The 17,864-nt window shown below is 41.5% G+C and overlaps 1 pseudogene; it reads left to right on the forward strand.

Annotated features, from left to right (window-relative positions):
- LOC115897577 overlaps positions 1–17,864 on the forward strand; it is a 43,924-nt pseudogene that overhangs the window by 17,574 nt on the left and 8,486 nt on the right.

A 17,864-nucleotide genomic window follows, 5' to 3' on the forward strand; every position in this document is an offset into this window, starting at 1 on the left:
ACCAGAACATTTTCATCACCCCCTGAAAAAAGTGCCATACCCATTAGCAGTCACTCGCCATTCCCTGATCCTCTCAGCCTGTGACAACCACTTATATACTTCCTGTCTTTATTGACATACCTATTCTGGAAAGTTCATATATATATATATATATAAAGTTCATGTATATATAAAATCATGCAATACATGGCCTTTTGTGACTGGCTTCTTTAGCATAATGTTTTCAAGATTCACCCATGTTAGAGCATGGATCAGTACCTTGTTCTATTTATTAATGAATGACAGTCCAGTGACTGGACATATCACATTTTACTTATCCATTCACCAGTTGATGGGCAATTGAGTTGTTTCCACTTTTGGTCTATTATGCATAATGCTGCTGTGAACAGCAAGTTCTGGTAAAGACATGTTTTCATTTCTCTTGGGCATATACCTAAGAGTGGAATTGCTTGGGTGTATGATAACTGTATTTAACATTTTGAGAAATTGCAAAACTGTTTTCCACAGTGGCTGCACCATTTTACATTCCTACCAGCAGTGTATAAGGACTTCAGTGTTTCCATGTGTTTGCCAACACAAGTTATCTGACTTTCTGATTTATAGGCACCCTAATGAGCGTGAAGTGATACCTCATTGTGGTTTTGATTGCATTTCCCAATGGCGAATGATTTTTAGCATCTTTTTATGTGCTTATTGGCTGTTTTTCTGTATCTTTGGAGAAGTGTCTGTACAGATCCTTTGCCCATTTTTAAATTGGGTTGTCTTATTGAATTGTAAGGGTTCTTTGTGTATTCTGACTACAGGTCCCTTATCAGATACATGATTTGCAAAATTCTCTCTCATTCTGTGGGTTGTCATTTCACTTTCTTGATGGTATCCTTTCAAGCAAAATTTTCTATTTTGATAATGTTCTGTTGTTGCTTGTTTTTTTTTGGCATCATATCTAAGAACAATTCTTTGCATAACCCAAAGTTGCAGAGATTTACTCCTGTTTTCATCTAGGAATTTTATAGGTTTAGCTCTTACATTTAGGTATGTAATGTGAGAGTTCATTTTGGTGTATTTTGTAAGGGAAGAGTCCAACTTTTTCCTTTTGCATGTGGATCTGTAGTTGTTCCAGCACCATTTGTTGAAAAGACTATTCTTTCCCCGATTGAATTGTCTTGGGCATCCTTATTGAAACTGATCATAAATGTGAGGAATTTTTTCTGGACTCTGAATTTGATTCCTTTTATTTAGATTGTCTTTGATTTCTTTCAACAGTGTTTTGTAGTTTTCATTGTATAAACTTGGTACTTTCTTGCAATTTATTGCTTATGATTTTATTCATTTTGATGCGATTGTTAATTTTGTTATCTTAATTGTTCAGTTTTTGATTGTTCATTGATATAGAAATATCATTGATTTTTGCATACTGATCTCTGAAAGTATAGCCTTGTTTCAGAGGTCAATTATAAACTATAATCTGGCTTGTTTGTTTGCTTAGGTGGATGCCTTAGGATTTTCTGTGTACAGGATCAAGTAATTGGAGATTGTTTTCTTCCTTTCCCATCTGGATCTTTTATTTCTTTTTCTTGCGTAATTGCCCTGAGAAGCATCTCCGGTACAACATTGAATAGAAGTGGTGAGCGCAGACATCCTTGTCTTGTTACTGATTTTAAAGAGAAAGCATCCAAGTTTCACCATTAAGTATGATGTTGTTAGGCGTGGGTTTTTCACAGGTGCCTTTTGTTAGATGAGGACATTCCCTTCTATTCCTAGTTTGACTATTTTTATGATGAAAACATGTTGGATTTTGTCAGGTGATGTTTCTGTGTTGAGATGGCCATGTGGGTTTTTTTCCTTTCATTAATGTGATATATTAACATTGACTGAATTAAATAGTTTTTATTTATTTAAAGAGATGGGGCCTTGCTCTGTCACCCAGGCTGGAGTGCAGTGACATGCTCATAGGTCACAGCATCGTGGAACTCCTGGGCTTAAGGGATCATCCCACCTCAGCCTCCTGAGCAGCCAGGACTACAGGTGTGCGCCACCATGCCTGGCTATTTATTTGTGTATTTATTGAGACAGGGTATTCCATGACTCCCTGTAGCTGCGATCTCCTAGGCTCAAGTGATCTTCCCACCTCAGCCTTCTGTGTAGCTGGAACCACAGGCATATGCACCCATGTCCAGCTATTTTTTATTTATTTTTTGTAGAGACCAGATCTGACTATGCTGCCCAGGCTGGGCTCAAGTTATCCTTCCACCTCGGCCTCCCAAAGTGCTGGGATTACAGTATGAGCCTTCCTGCCTGGCCTACCTTTATTTTTAGAGATAAGGTCTTGCTCTGTTGCCAGGCTACCTTGGTTGAATGTTAAGCCAACCTGGCATTCCTGAGATAAGTATCATTTGATCATGCTGCACAATCTTTTTTATATGTTGCTGGATTCATTTTAATAGTATTTTGAGGACTTTTGTGTCTATACATAGAGATATATTCTGTAGTTTTCTTGTGATGTCTTTGTCTGGTTTTGGTTATTAAAGGTTTTTGATTAGGGAACTGTTGTAAACAAGTAGTTGTGTTATGCAGAAGGATGGCTCCCCCAAATTTATTCACTTCTTAATCCCTAGAACCTGTGACTATTTACCTTACATGGCAAAAGGAACTCTTCATACTTGATTAAGTTAAGGATCTTAAGATGGGAGGTTATTCTGAAATATCTGAGTGTCCCAGTGTAATTACAGGGGTTCTCATGAGTGAGAGAGGGAGTATCAGGAGAGTCAGTGGTCAGAGTCAGAGATTTGAGGATGCTACACTGCTGGCTTAGAACATGGAAGAAGGAGACCATGAGCCACGGAATGCAGCTCTGGAAGCTGGAAATGGCAAAAGAACACTTTCTCCACACAGAGACTTTAGAAGGAACACAGCCCTGTCAGCGCCTTGAATTTTAAACAAATGAAAGTCATTTCGGACTTCTGACTTCCAGAAATGATAATATGATAATAAATTTGTGTTGTCTTAAGCCACTGAGTTTGTGATAATTTGTTGTAACAACAATATGAAACTAATAGAATAGTAGTTTGGGAAAATTAGTGATAAAGGATAATTGGCAAGGAGAGGATAAGTGCAGTTGGATCAGTTTGAGTTCTCTGTATGTTTTAGTGTCAGTGTTTTGTAACATTTTAGTTTTTCCTAAAACCAAAGGATTGATTGACCTTCAAAAGGCAGCTCCTTTTTGATGTTAGTCTGTAACCTTTTATCAAAGCAATATTTTCCCCAAATAGGGTTGACAAGAAGACACTCTAAATTATCTCCTGATAAGTTGTTTTGACTTCGGATGTTGAAATTGCAGGCCCATCTCCCACCCATCTCTGTTTTCTCACTTTTTTTGTATGTTTTATAATAAGTCTTACATTGACTTATTATAATAAGTAAATTATCAGTGGTTAGTGTATGTGTCTGTCTGTCCTTCCCTCTTTCCCCCAGCCCCTCCCTCTCCTTCCCCACTCTGAGTGTGTGTCTCTCTGTGTGTGTAATTACAAAGAAGTTGTAAAGGCCTTTTAAAGTAGTTATGATGTGATTTCCCCTCCTTTTAAAAAATAAAATATGTTAAGCATAAGTAGTAACATCTTAGAGGGCAGATAGGTGGAGACTTTGACTTTCTACTTTATCTTTGAATCGTTTAAATGTTTACAGTGAGCATATTATTTGTATCATACATAGTAATTTTTGATGAAAACATTTTGAAGGCTGAAAAGAATGTCATGTCTTTTGAGAATAAACCTATCTTTGTGCTAATTAACACTGGAGGTCAGCCAAGGCTTTATGATAAAATATTGGATTCAAAACACTTATGAAAGTGGCTAGTTGAAGAATATAATTTGCTTTGAAACATATCTTGAAATGGAAGTATATTTCTAATAATGAAAGGTGTGGTTTTAGTAATAAATGAAAATAAAATATCCCATTATTATCCCTTCATAGAAAACAAAGACAACCCTAAATGACATTTTAATTAACCAGTGATTTTCCTCTAAAGCTGAGATTTTTTTTAAGACCTAGGTAGGATTGGCAAATAATGTACAGAAATCTGGACATCATTTGAAGATAATTGTTTGGGTGGAATAGAGGCATAGAGTACTGTTTTACTATGTTCATTTTTATTAATGAAACTGTGAATTTAGACCAAGTAGTGATTTCAGAGTGGAAGATGGAACAAGATGTTTAGTGGGTTTTGTATACTATTTTTGTAAAAGGTTTTGATGCAGAATCTTTCATAAAATGAAATCTTTTTTCAACATGCCTGTTATTTACTTTTAGAATTCATGGAATGGGTTCTTGTCTGAAGAACTACAAACCTTTATTGACTCCAAATTTGACTCAGCTCTTTTATATTTTCCTTTTCTTTCTCACTGATAAGGGAAGGTACTTTATAAAGTAGATTCTTCATTAAAAAAGAAAAAAAGACTATATTTACCTGGTCAGAAGTTGTTTTGGGTTTAAAGAAAAAAATTGTAGCCTAGGTTGCAACAGATGGTCTGATAGTTATAATGTGTTACATCTTGTTTGTTCGTTTGTTTTTGTTTTGAGACAGTGTCTCACTCTTTTGTCCAGACTGAAGTGCAGTGGCACAATCACAGCTTAGTGTAGCCTTGACCTCCCAGGCTCAAGTGATCCTTCTACTTCAGCCTCCGGGAAGCTTGAGCTTCCCTTCTTCTAACCTTTGATGAAAGTGTGGTCTCTCTCTGGGCTGGTGGTGGTAAACTGAAATTCAAGGGGTGGTATCTGTGCCAAGAGGCCTTTAGTCCAAAGGAAAGAGAAAGTGGAGGATAGACCAAGTATATAGTTCTTGAGAAACAGATCTTTTGTTTTGAATGAGGAATGTCAGCAGTGGAGGGTGGATAGGGCAACCCATACAGCATTTGGTAAGGAGATAAGCCGACATCTTTCTGAGGGGCAGTTTGGAATCTTCACAAGGCCATGGGGAGGCATTTAGTCCATGGCAACTGAGTCTCTAGGACTAATTTGCTTAGGTGGGTTTTCAGAGTCTGATTCGTTCTTTCTACTGTTGCTGATGAAGGTGGGTGCCAGGGGTTATGGTAGTCCCATGTTCTATCTAGAACTTGGGCTAGTTTCTTAACAACATGTGCAGTGAAATGAGTCCCATGTCTGAATCAACATCTTCTATTAATCCAAACCTGGGTATAATATTTTCAGTTAATGGCTTGACTACATTACTAGCAGTTGCACTTGAAAAGGTAGTAGCTTCTACCCAATGAGTAAGGTGATCTATCACTAGTAAATATTTTAAGTGACCGATCGGGGGCATTTTTGTGTAATCAATTTGGACACTTTGGAACAGCCTTAATCCTGGATTTCTCCCTCCAACAGATGGCTTTCTGAGGGTCTGCTTATTAGTCTTCTTACATACTAGGCGACTATCTATAACTTGTCTTTCCAGAGTATAAATTCCTATACATCTGTAGACCCCGAGGACTGCATCACACGTAGCTTGAAGTCCCTAAGGAGTCCCTTGATGCAGATGAGAGAGAATTTCCCTCACGCGGGGTTTGGATAACATTTCTTTTTGGTCTGGTGACACCCATTTCCCTTCTGAATTTTCTTTGCCTCCTCTTTTTATTAATTTTCTCTTTTCAGCGGGAGAAAAGATGGGGACTGCAGTCGCGGGGGGGGTGGGGGGAAGGCAAGGGCCTAAGTGAAAAACAGGTGTTTTCAGAGGAAACGGCAGCTTGTTTGGCTATTTAATCTGCTAGGTTATTCCTTCCGCTTTGAAAAGAAACACATTTCTGATGTCCTGGAGCATGGACAATAGCTCTTTCTTTCTTTTTTTTTTTTTTTTTTGAGATGGAGTCTCGCTCTATCACCCAGGCTGGAGTGCAGTGGCCGGATCTCAACTCACTGCAAGCTCCGCCTCCTGGGTTTACGCCATTCTCCTGCCTCAGCCTCCCAAGTAGCTGGGACTACAGGCGCCGCCACCTCGCCCGGCTAGTTTTTTGTATTTTTTAGTAGAGACGGGGTTTCACCATGTTAGCCAGGATGGTCTCGATCTCCTGACCTTGTGATCCGCCCGTCTCGGCCTCCCAAAGTGCTGGGATTACAGGCTTGAGCCACCGCGCCCGGCCTTAATAGCTATTTCTTTTGGCAGCTGGAGGTTATCTAATACTTGGGTGATTAATTCTTTGTGGACCAGGTCTTGGCCTTTGCTATTAATAAGACCTCGTTCAGTCCAAATTTTTCCAAAGATGTGAGCTACCCCAAAGGTGTACTTGGAATCAGTATAAATCAGTATAAATCAGTCCCTTCTTGGTTTTGCAAGTGCTTTAAGGCTTGATTTAATGCAAACAGGTCACATGTTTGGGCAGACCAATTATTGGGCAGTCTTCCTGACTCTACTTCTTCAAGTGCCTCCCCATCGACTACTGAGTACCTATTATGCCTTTTTCCTTCAATTACTTGGGAAGAGCCATCTATAAATAAGTGCTGCCCTGTTTTGTAAGGGGTCTCTCTTAAATCAGGCCTAACTTTTGTATGATAATCAATTAAATCCAAGCACTCGTGCTCAGGTCTCTTTAGATTTGGATCTCCAGTCAGGAAACCTGCTGGGTTAAGTGAATTATCAGTGGTTAGTGTTAAATCATCTCTTTCTAACAGGATAGCTTCACACTTTAAAATTCTCAAGTCAGTAAGCCACCTTCTTGCCTTTTGATTTAAGATCGTTCTAACCTGATGGGGCATGCTTACAACTAACTTTCCCCCCAAAGGTTAGTTTTCTGCTTTCTTCAGTTCACAAGGTGGTAGCTGCAATGGATTGAAACATTCAGGCCATCCACAGGTTACAGGATCTAAAACTTTTGATAGGAAAGCCATGGGTTGCTGGTGACCTCCGTGTTCTTGAGTAAGGACCCCTAAAGCTACCCCCTTGTTTATGTTAACAGAAAGGTGAAATGGCTTCTCTAGGGAAGGCAAAGCTAAAACAGGGGCAGTTACAAGCAGATGTTTTAGCTCCTCAACCTGGTGGATTTCTTCAGAAGTCCACAGGCGAGGGTCAGGCTTTTCTTGGGTAGGTTTTAGGTAGAGAGGCTTTGTGAGTTATCCCTAGGAATTTTCTGAGTTCTTATTTAGTCTTAGGCAAAGGTGTGGATACAATCCCTTCTACTCTCTTGGGGCCTATCTTTCGTTTGCCCTTGCTTATTAAGTGTCCTAGGTATTTAACTTCAGGCTCTACAAACTGAAGCTTTCCCTTTGAAACCCGTAGCCCTTCTCCTTGCAAATGGTTAAGGATATGGATGGAGAAAGCAGATACCTTTTCTTTTTCTTTCTTTCTTTTTTTTTCTGAGACGGAGTCTTGCTCTGTCGCCCAGGCTGGAGTGCAGTGGCCGGATCTCAGCTCACTGCAAGCTCCGCCTCCTGGGTTTAAGCCATTCTCCTGCCTCAGCCTTCGGAGTAGCTGGGACTACAGGCGCCCGCCATCTCGCCCGGCTAGTTTTTTGTATTTTTTTTTTAGTAGAGACAGCGTTTCACCGTGTTAGCCAGGATGGTCTCGATCTCCTGACCTCGTGATCCTCCCATCTCGGCCTCCCAAAGTGCTGGGATTACAGGCTTGAGCCACCGCGCCCGGCCAGCAGATACCTTTTCTATAGCCTAATGAGATATTAATAGGTCATCTACATACTGGAGCAGACATATACATTTTGGTATAAACTTGTTCTAACACTTGATCTAGAATTTGACCAAAAAGATTAGGGGAATCTGTGAAGCCTTGAGGTAGAACTGTCTATCAATATTGTTGCTTTCATCCAGAATGGGGATCTTCCCATTCAAAAGCAGAAATGTCTCAGCTGTCCTCAGCCAAGGAGCATGCTCAGAAGGCATCTTTTAAATCTATTACTGTAAACCATTGATGTTCATATGGAATTTTACTGAGAATGGTTTAAGGATTAGGGACAAGAGGGTGGGTAGTCTGGACTGTCTGGGTCATGGCCCGGAGGTCTTAACGCTAGTTGATATGACCTATCTGGTTTCTTCACAGGCAGTATTGGGGTGTTTTAAGGGGACATACAGGGTTCAAGGAGCCCACCCTTGATGAGGCTTTCAATGACAGGTTTTAGGCCTATTCTGCCTTCTAAAGGAATAGGATATTGCTTTCTTCTTACTATTTCTCCAGGATTTTTAAACTTTATACGTATAGGGGGAATTCGGAGTTTTCCCCAATTTCCTTCCCTTGCCCAAACATCAGGATGAATGTATGTTTCGTCTGCAATGGTGAGCAGGTTTAGTGAAGTGTAGAATCCTTCTGAGACAACATGTAAACCTATACCTAATTTTAAGATTAAGTCTCTTCTGAATAGATTAGTTCCTGCCTCTGGAATTGACAAAAATTCAACATTAGCTGAGCAGTTTTTACATCTAATATCTGTTTCTTCTAAACTTTTTACTTTGATTCCCTCTCCTTTTACCCCTGAGACTACAAGTTCCTTTGAGGATCAGGCTATATTGTAGGGGAAGGTAACAGACAGAGGAGCGGTTGCTCCTGAGTCTACTAAAAAGGTCATAAGTTCAGATTTGGGTCCCACCTCTAAATTTATCAAGGGCTCTTGGTGGGATTCAAGGTAAAAGAGACAGAACCCCTAACCCCCCATTCCTCCTCAAAGGTCATAAGTGGGACAACTTCTCTTTCTGGTTTTAATTCGTGACAGTACCTCTTGAAGTGGCCTACTTTCTCACAATTGAAGCATTCATTCTGTCTCCTCTCTCTATTTTTGTGTTTCTTGGCTTTGCCTCCTTATGTTCTTCATATGGCTTAGGAAGTGGGGGCCTAGGATCTTTATAGGTTTTTGGCTCTCGGGAGGCTTTGTTTGGGAGTGTATGGGTCTCCTGGCAACGGAGAGTAATACTAGTGTGTTTTATCCTTTGGGGCCCCCTGTTGGAAGGTGGATAACATAATTTTCATTTTTTTGTCTTGGCTTCTCCTTGTTCCTCCTTACACACACTTTCTGAGCTTCTCTAAGAAAGTTCGTTCATGGGATGGTCCTTCCAGTTTTCTATTTTTGTAATTTCCTTGTGATATCTGGCTGTTAGTAATGAAGTGAAGCTTTAACATTCCCTGCCCTAGAGGATCTTCTAAATCTTGGTCAGTGTATTTTCTCATTTGTTCTTTCAATCTGTCTAAAAATTCCATAGACCTTTCATCTTCCCTTTGTTGTATGTCGAATGCTCGAGTAAGATTTTGGGTTTGGAGTACTGACTCCCGAATCCCTTTTTTAAATCATTTCCTTAAGGTCTTGCATATCCTCTCGGTGGGCTGCATTACTATTGTCCCACCGGGGTCTTGGTTGGGGAATTTTTGATCTGCTGCGTGAACTTTTTTGCCAGGAGGGTATTCATGTTCCCAGGCTACCATAGCAACTCTGCGGATCATGCTTCTTTCTTCCCCTGAGAGGAGGATGCCTAGGATGGACATTAACTCAGCCCAAGTGTATAACTATGGTCCTAGAAATTGGTTAATTTGATCTGTTACTCCATATGAGTCGTCTAATAGTGTGGCTTGAGCTCTGTTTTTAGGTTTCGGACCTCTGAGCTGGTTAAAGGAGCATTTACAAAGCCAATGCTGGCTCCTCCTCCTAGGGATACCTCTCTTAAGGGGAAGAGAGATGGAGCTGATTCTTCCAAGTTAGAGGGGAAGGGAAAGCCCTGAATAGCCTTTTTACGTTGCTCTATCTCACATTGAAGTCCTTTCAGGGAAGGGTACTTAGGCTGGCAGTGAGCAGGCTCTTGGGACGATTCCCAAGAGGCAGGGTTATAAGTAGGGGGATGATGTGGGTAGGAGAAGGGTCTGTGACAACTGCCTCTGCTTGAGGGGGAGGGAGGTTGGGGTTAGGGGTATTGGACGGGGGAAGGTGGTAGAGGAGGTTCCATGTGTTGGTGAGCTGTCTAGGAATAGGGACCTTATCTTTCTCAGAGGAGTTAATTTCTGACTTGCTCCCTCCAATCTTTAGAGGGTAAAGAAGGACAGGTCCTTGTCACCGACATAGAGAATAGTCTGTTTCCTCCTAGAAACAGACTATGCGCTCTTGTCATTAACATGCCCTATTAAAAGCTGACAAATCCAATCCTCATCTGACCCAAACTTTGGCCACAAGACTGAGGGCTTGAGGATTGGTTCCTGAGTCCAAATGAAACAACAATATTTTATCATTGGCTGCTTTTTGTTGTATTTAGTCCTTTCATTCTCTTTCCAGTATTTTAGCAAAAGCCCTAGGGGACTATCAGGAGGAATGTTAGTGTTGCTAGCTTTATTCTTTTTATCCCCTACCTTACTTGGGGTATTTCCCATCTTAAAAAGGGTTTGGGGTGAGGCTCAATTTCTCCTATTAGAAATTTCTTGCCTTCCCAGTTACCAGAGGTTTGTGTGTGGCTCAACCTCCCCTACTGGAGATTTCTCACCTTTCCTTTCCTTTCCTAGAGGCTCAACCCCCCTGCTGGAGGTTTCTTGCACTTTTCTCCTTTCACTTTGTCCTTCCCTGGCTGCTTCCCTTGTGGGAACGTTGGGTTCCTCTTAGCAATGGCGGGTTCAGTAGAAACCCCTGACCCGGACTGCTTTACAGAATGGCCACCTTAAGCAGTGGAAGGTGACCACAGAACCGCAGATCTGGACTGAACACTTGCTTCTCACTCAGTTGTGAATTTCAACACACACTTTCAATCTCCAAGATATCCCAACCACCAAGGAACTATTTTGTTGCTCTTGTGACGTTTCTTACTTTGGTCTGTGCACATGGTTATCTGGTCTCCGTGGTATGTGAGGATCCTATTCTCTAAGTTGTTCGTCTGTTCCTTTCCACATTGCTGAGAGTCCGGGTTTATTCGTCACACTGGGTGAGTCCTGATCCCTCACTAGGAGGCCACCTCAATGAGGCAGTGGGACGCCTCTCCTCACTAGAGGTGACCAGAGACCCTTTCCCTAGAGGAGAACGGGAATCCTGGACAAGCCCCTAGATTGTTAGAAACAAATGATCAGTGCCGCAAGGAAGAACCAGCACTCAGGCAAAAACAATTTTCTCAGCAAGACAACTTCTGCAAAAGAGTGCTGCTTGGGCTAGCCACAATTGCAAGAACACACCGAGTGGGTTCTCTCTAGAGCAGGGTTTTTTATCACTAATGTAGTCCCTACTTCTGTGTCATTCCCCCATGGGCTGGGGTCGGACCACACGATCTAATCAGACCTGATTTGCTATCGCAAGTATTTTCCCTAATAAGAAATGGAGAGGGAATGTGAGTTACAGGTTGAGACTGACGGGAAGAGTTGTTTACAAGGCAGGTAACTGAGCAGATAACTAAGCAGGTAAGTAGGGGTGAGAAGGTACAGAGAAATTGTTCTTAGGAACAAAGAACAAGGAAGTTGAACAAGTTAAACTTTTGAAGAACTTACTGTACCTGATGAGTTTTTTTTGATTGACTAATTAAATGTCTATTCATTTTTGCCAAAAAGTGCCTACCCCAAGGACAAAATACTAAATTTTAGAAAATGTTGGAGCTCTCTCTGAATCTAGGAGGAAGTGAATAGTTTAGCTTTTATTTAGTAGTTAGGACCTTAAGTAAATCACTTTTTTTTACTGTGTTGCTGTATAAAATAGATAATATTTTTTGCCCTGCAAGAGAACATATAGAGGAAAGCTCTTTGGCAACGATACTGTGCCCTATGAATAAAAAAGTGATGATGTCATTTGTGGCTGAATAACACTTTATTTTGAGAATGCTTTATAACAGCTTTTCATGGGAAATAAATCTATGCTGTTAACTTCATCTTGCATTTTTCTTATTTTGCTATGATTAGAAAGTAGTCCAGTCAAACTTGTACAAAGGAAATAAACAAACCTTGACTCAGGAGCCTAGGACTTTTTCTTTGGTTTGCCCTCCTGGGACAGATTACCTTTCCAAATTTAATTTGTGGAGGAGCATTGGGAAATATCAGAACTGTCATATGAAGCACCTAAGTGGTACTTTTAATAGAGGAGTTATTCAGAAATTATATTAGGCAGATAGAGAGGGTAAGGAGTCCTCAGTAAGGCTTTCCCTTTTAATAGAAACAACTCCCGAAACATTGTGTGATATTGTATGAACAAAGGCCGATCTCATACAGATAACCATTTTAGATCATTGTGGATGTATATGTATATATTTTTGAGATGGAGTCTTGCCCTGTTGCCCAGGCTAGAATGCAGTGGTGTGATCATGGCTCACTGCAGCCTCAGTCTCCGGGGATTTGGGTGATCCTCCCACCTCAGCCTCCAGAGTAGTTGGGACTACAGGTGTGTACCACCACACCTGGCTAACTTTTTGTATTTTTTTGTAGAGACAGGGTTTTGCCATGTTGCCTAGGCTTCTTTTTTGACACTCCATCAAAGCTTGGTTTTTCTTGAACTTTGGAAATTTCACCCTTGCATGATACTATAACATCATGCATTGGTCATTTATAAAACAATGGTTCACTGAGATCTTCTACATGTTGATACAATTGATTGTACAGTATCAAAATACATTAATCAGTACCAACATCAATCTCATCAGAATACTTTTGGAAAGCGATGGTGGATATAAGTTTTCTAAAATTCTATTTTTTTGTTCAAAAGCTTGACTTTTATTAGCAATTTTATTATTGAATTTTATTATGGCCTGTCTGTTTTCCTTGAAATGACAGAATCTGATTTTTTAGAAAATGTCTGCCAGAAACTCAAGTTGAAATAACATTGTTTGCCAGTCATCCTTTCAAGTAAAATTGGTTTTCCATTAAAGTGGTTAATTCACTTCATGACTTAGTCACTCGAGGGTTTTTTCCCAGGCAGCCTGTAGGAATGCTCGTGTATACTTCCCATTTCATCATTTGAAATAGTAAGAAGATATATTCAAGGATTAAGATGTAGTAAAATATTCACTGCTTCATCATAAACATTTTTTTTTTTTTTAATTTTTGAGACAAGGCCTTGTTCTGTCACCCAGGCTGAAGTGCAGTAGTGTGATCGCAGCTCACTGCAGCCTCAACTTTCTGGGCTCAATCAATCCTCCTGCCTCAGCCTTCCAAGTATCTGGGACTACAGGCATGCAGCCACTGTGTTCAGCTAATTTTTGTATTTTTTGTGGAGATGGGGTTTCACCAGGCTGCCCAGGCAGGTCTTGACCTCCTGGGCTCAAGTGATCCCCCTGCCTGGGCCTTCCAAAGTGCTGGAATTACAGACATGAGCCAAAATTCCCAGCCTTATCATAGATGTTCTTAAATGAAACTGACCTTTTATTGCTCTTCCTTTTTCTTTTTCTTTTTGGAGATGGAGTTTTGCTCTGTTGCCCAGTCTGGAGTTACATAGGCACGATTTCAGCTCAAGGCAACCTCTGCCTCCCAGGTTCAAGTGATTCTCCTGCCTCAGCCTCCCAAGTAGCTGGGACTACAGGCACGCACCACCACACCGAGCTAATTTTTATATTTTTAGTAGAGATGGGGTTTCACCATGTTGGCCAAGCTGGTCTCAAACTCCTGACCTCAGGTAATCCGTCTGCCTCAGCCTTCCAAAGCACCGGGATTACAGGCGTGAGCGACCCTGCCCCGCCCACCCTTCCTTTTTAAACATTTCCTGTGCATGGTGAAGAATACCATGACTACTGGTAGTTTGGTGTTACTGCTTTTGTTTGTGCTAAAGTACCAGTATTTTTACCCACCATTGTATTTGCATGCTTACAGCTAATGTCACCATGTTATTATTCCTGTCACAATAGTTTGGACCTGGGGGTCTGAGGGCCACACTTTGGGAACCACTGAAATAGGTACTTAGACCTACTATATATCGTATCTTTTCATCTGCAAGGGTTTTAAAAACTTGATTTCAGTTAATTTTTTTTTGTAATTTTTAAAATATGGTTTTGAGGGGTTTCAGTCCAGAGCAACAACACGTATTTTATTTTGCTTATGCTGAAGTTTACTAGACAGATACTAACCTAACAGAAGGAGGTCCTAAATTGAATTGTAATTTCGTTAGCCAAAATAAAAAAGCCCCAAAATCAAAAGCGTAAATACGGTGTATTCTCAGTGTATGCTGAAGAATTTATAGAAGAAAATGTGATACTCAGTAAGTGGTGTTCTTTAAGAGTAGGATTGGCTGGGCGCCGTGGCTCGCACCTGTAATCCCAACACTTTGGGAGGCCGAGGTGGGCAAATCGTCTGAGATTGGGAGTTCTAGACCAGCCTGACCAACATGGAGAAACCCCGTCTCTACTAAAAATACAAAATTAGCCAGGCGTGATGGCACATGTCTGTAATCCCAGCTACTCAGGAAGGCTGAGGCAGGAGAATTGCTTGAACCTGGGAGGTGCAGGTTGTGGTTAGCTGAGATCGTGCCACTGCACTCCAGCCTGGGCAAGAAGAACGAAACTCGGTCTCAAAAAAACCAAACAAAGAAAAAAAGAATAGGATTAATTCTGAAGACTTTCTTTTAGCCTGTAAAGAGATTTGGAACACAGTAAGAGAGGAATGAGAAGAATGATAATAGTAAAATAAATCATTATTGAAGAGATATACTGTTAATGATGTTCTCCTTCAATACAACTTTTTTCTTTTTCTTTGATTTTATTTATTTATTTATTTTTGAGACAGAATCTTGCTCTATCTATCGCCAGGCTGGAGTGCAGTGGCACATCTCAGCTCACTGAAACCTCTGCCTCCCGGGTTCAAGTGATTCCCCTGCCTCAGCCTCCTGAGTAGCTGAAACTACAGGCGTGCGCCACCACACCGGGCTATTATTTTTTTAAATTTTAGTAGAGACGGAGTTTCACCATGTTGGCCAGGATGGTCTTGATCTCCTGACCTTGTGGTCCACCCGCCTTGGCCTCCCAAGGTGCTAGGATTGCAGGCATGAGGGACCATGCCCAGCCATCTGGTTTTTCTTTTTCTTCCTTTGTTTTTTGAGATGGAGTCTCGCTGTGTCACCAGGCTGGAGTGCAGTGGCGCGACCTCAGCTCACTGCATGCTCTGCCTCATGGCTTCACACCATTCTCCTGCCTCAGCCTCCCGAGTAGCTGGGACTGCAGGCGCCCGCCACCATGCCCGGCTAATTTTTTTGTATTTTTTTTAGTAGCAATGGGGTTTCATCCTATTAGCCAGGATGGTCTTGATCTCCTGACCTCGTTATCTGCCCGCCTTGGCCTCCCAAAGTGCTGGGATTACAGGCGTGAGCCACCACGCCCGGCCCATCTTGTTTTTCTTAAAAGTTGTTTGTGCAAAATTGTTTTCCATGACTTGAACCTAGTTATTCTGAAGCTGATAGATAATAATAATGGCTTTTCCCCAATTTATAATAGAAAGCAGTACAACGTAATGTTTGTTAGTGGGTGAAAGCACATAATGCTTAGTTCATTAGCTTTTAAAAAAAATCACATGTAATTGTATTCCAAAAATATTACGTATAGTAATGGCATTTATTGGTATTACTTGGTTCATGTGATAGAATAAAATGTTAGAATTTTATGGTGTTTGAATTACTTATCTATTGCTCTGTAACACATTTAGCAGCTTAAAACAATAAATGTTATCTCACAGTTTCTGTGGGTCAGGAGTCTGTGCAGTTTACCTTGGATTCACTGGCTTGGCCTCTCACCAGGCAGTGAAGGTGTTGGTGGCAGCTGTGATCATCCCAAGGCAGGATAGGGAGAGAATCCGTCTCCAAGCTCACGTTGGCAGGATTCATCTCAGAGGCTGTTGGACTGGGCCTCCTTTTCTAGATGGCTACTGGTCAGAGGCCTTTTGCAATACCTTGCCATGTGGGCCTCTCCATAGGGCACCTCATCACATGGCAACTGGCTTCCATCAGAGGGAGCAATGGAAAGAGCAGGAGAAGGGTGACCAAGGCAGGCATCATAGCCTCCTTGTAGCCTCACCTCAGAAGTGATGTATATTACTTTTGCTGTATTCTCTTTGTTAGAAGTGAGTCACTAGGTCCAGGGGTGGAAGTTTTACAAGGGTGTGAATGGCTGGAGGTGAGGGTGATCAGGGCCATTTTAGAGGCCGCCTACCAGTGTTGAAGAAAATTGTTGACTTCTATGAGCTGTGGCAGCAGACAGTGCTATGCAAGGAGAATGGCTGTCTTAGAAGTCCAGCGCCTCATATGGGTTTTAATGTGTTGCCTTTTCCCCCTGATACATTTTGTTTAAATCCATGGTCATCTTGCCATTTAGTGGTGTGGTTTAATTGCATATTTGGGTTAGTCTGTACGTAAATGTTTAACACAGGTGTCTCTGTGCTAAACTGGAATCCTATTCATCTTCTTTACCACTATGGTTTGTGGACTCTGTTGAGCCAAATCTGACATCAGTTCTGGAATGTCTAGAAGATACTAAGAACAACAATTCGGTGAGGAAAGAAGCCAAGCTATTTTCTCTTTTCCTCATGAACATTATATTTACAAATTAAATGTTAAGTGATAATATGATATAAAAGCATGATTAATAACTATAATCTTAGAGGAATTAAAGTCTGGGTATTTTAAGTCCTGCAAATCTTATTTACTACCTGGTTTCTCTTTATTATTTCCCACATGTATAACCTTAGTTTAGATTAGGAATTCAGGATCTCTTTTTCCCTGAATTCTAACCATTAAGCCAATCAAGCGTTTTGGGTAGCGACCACTAGCCAAGGTGGGAAGTAGGAAAAAGACCAAGGTGGAAGTGTAGGCAGAGATGGGGAGAATGACAGCAGAACTAGTGGGAGGGAATTGCCTTTTCTTTCAAGGGTCTGTAAGTCTGCAGTAAAAGTCAAAGGTATTCAGATAGGAAGTTTTGTTTTTGTCTTTAGCATATAAAGAAGTATAACTTCCCATTTTGCAAAAAACTTTAGAAACCTTTTTTTTCTTTATTATAAAACTTATAAAGAACCATTATTGAGACCACTAGTAAAATATAAAAAAATTAAAATCTCACGTAATTTCTCTACCTAATATAACCACTGTTGACATGATGGCTAGTTTCTATCAGTATGTTTTTTTGTTTGTTTGTTTGTTATCAAAGTACATATACCCTTACAGATATGTTTAAATAGTTGAGGTCATATTCTATAAATAGCCGGGTGCTGTGGGCTCACGCTTGTAATCCTAGCACTTTGGGAGGCCGAGGCAGGCAGATCACGAGGTCAGGAGTTTGAGACCAGCCTCACCAATATGGTGAAACCTCATCTCTACTAAAAATACAAAAAGCAGCCGGTAGTGGTGGCGGGTGCCTGTAGTCCCAGCTACTTGGCAGGCTGGGGCAGGAGCATTGCTTGAACCCAGGAGGCAGAGGTTTCAGTGAGCCGAGATCGCGCCACTGCACTCCAGCCTGGGGCACAGAGCAAGACTCCATCTAAATAAATAAATAAATACACATATACACACACACATAGATATACACCTACACATGGCCGATCGCCTCGCCTCTAGCGCTGGGAATCAGTCACCGTGCTGTCCTTGTGGAGTCTTGTGGCCCAACAAGAGGAAGCTCTCCCCCGACTTTGTCCCTCCAAAGTGCGCCACCTCCGGTGAGCCTCCCTGTCATGTCTGGCCTGTGGACAGCCAGCCCCCGCCATCCCCCTCACCGCCCCCAAGCATGGGGGTGCTGTGCAGGCAGCCGTGTGGCCTGACAGTCTCTACCAGTCCTGCTGTCCCTTGATTGAGAATCAGACCCATTTCTGGATAACAGATAATGTGTCCTCTGCTGGCTGTGTTCTCTGTGGAACTCGGGAGGGGAAAGGCCAAACCATTTCTAGGGTGCTGTTGGGAGCGGTGAAAAGGTCACACCCTTTCCAAGGGACACTTTTCCTGGAAAGCCCCTGGAGCTTAGCTGGCTCT

Source organism: Rhinopithecus roxellana, chromosome 5 (assembly GCF_007565055.1).
Source record: "Rhinopithecus roxellana isolate Shanxi Qingling chromosome 5, ASM756505v1, whole genome shotgun sequence".
In the NCBI taxonomy this organism is placed as follows: domain Eukaryota; kingdom Metazoa; phylum Chordata; class Mammalia; order Primates; family Cercopithecidae; genus Rhinopithecus; species Rhinopithecus roxellana.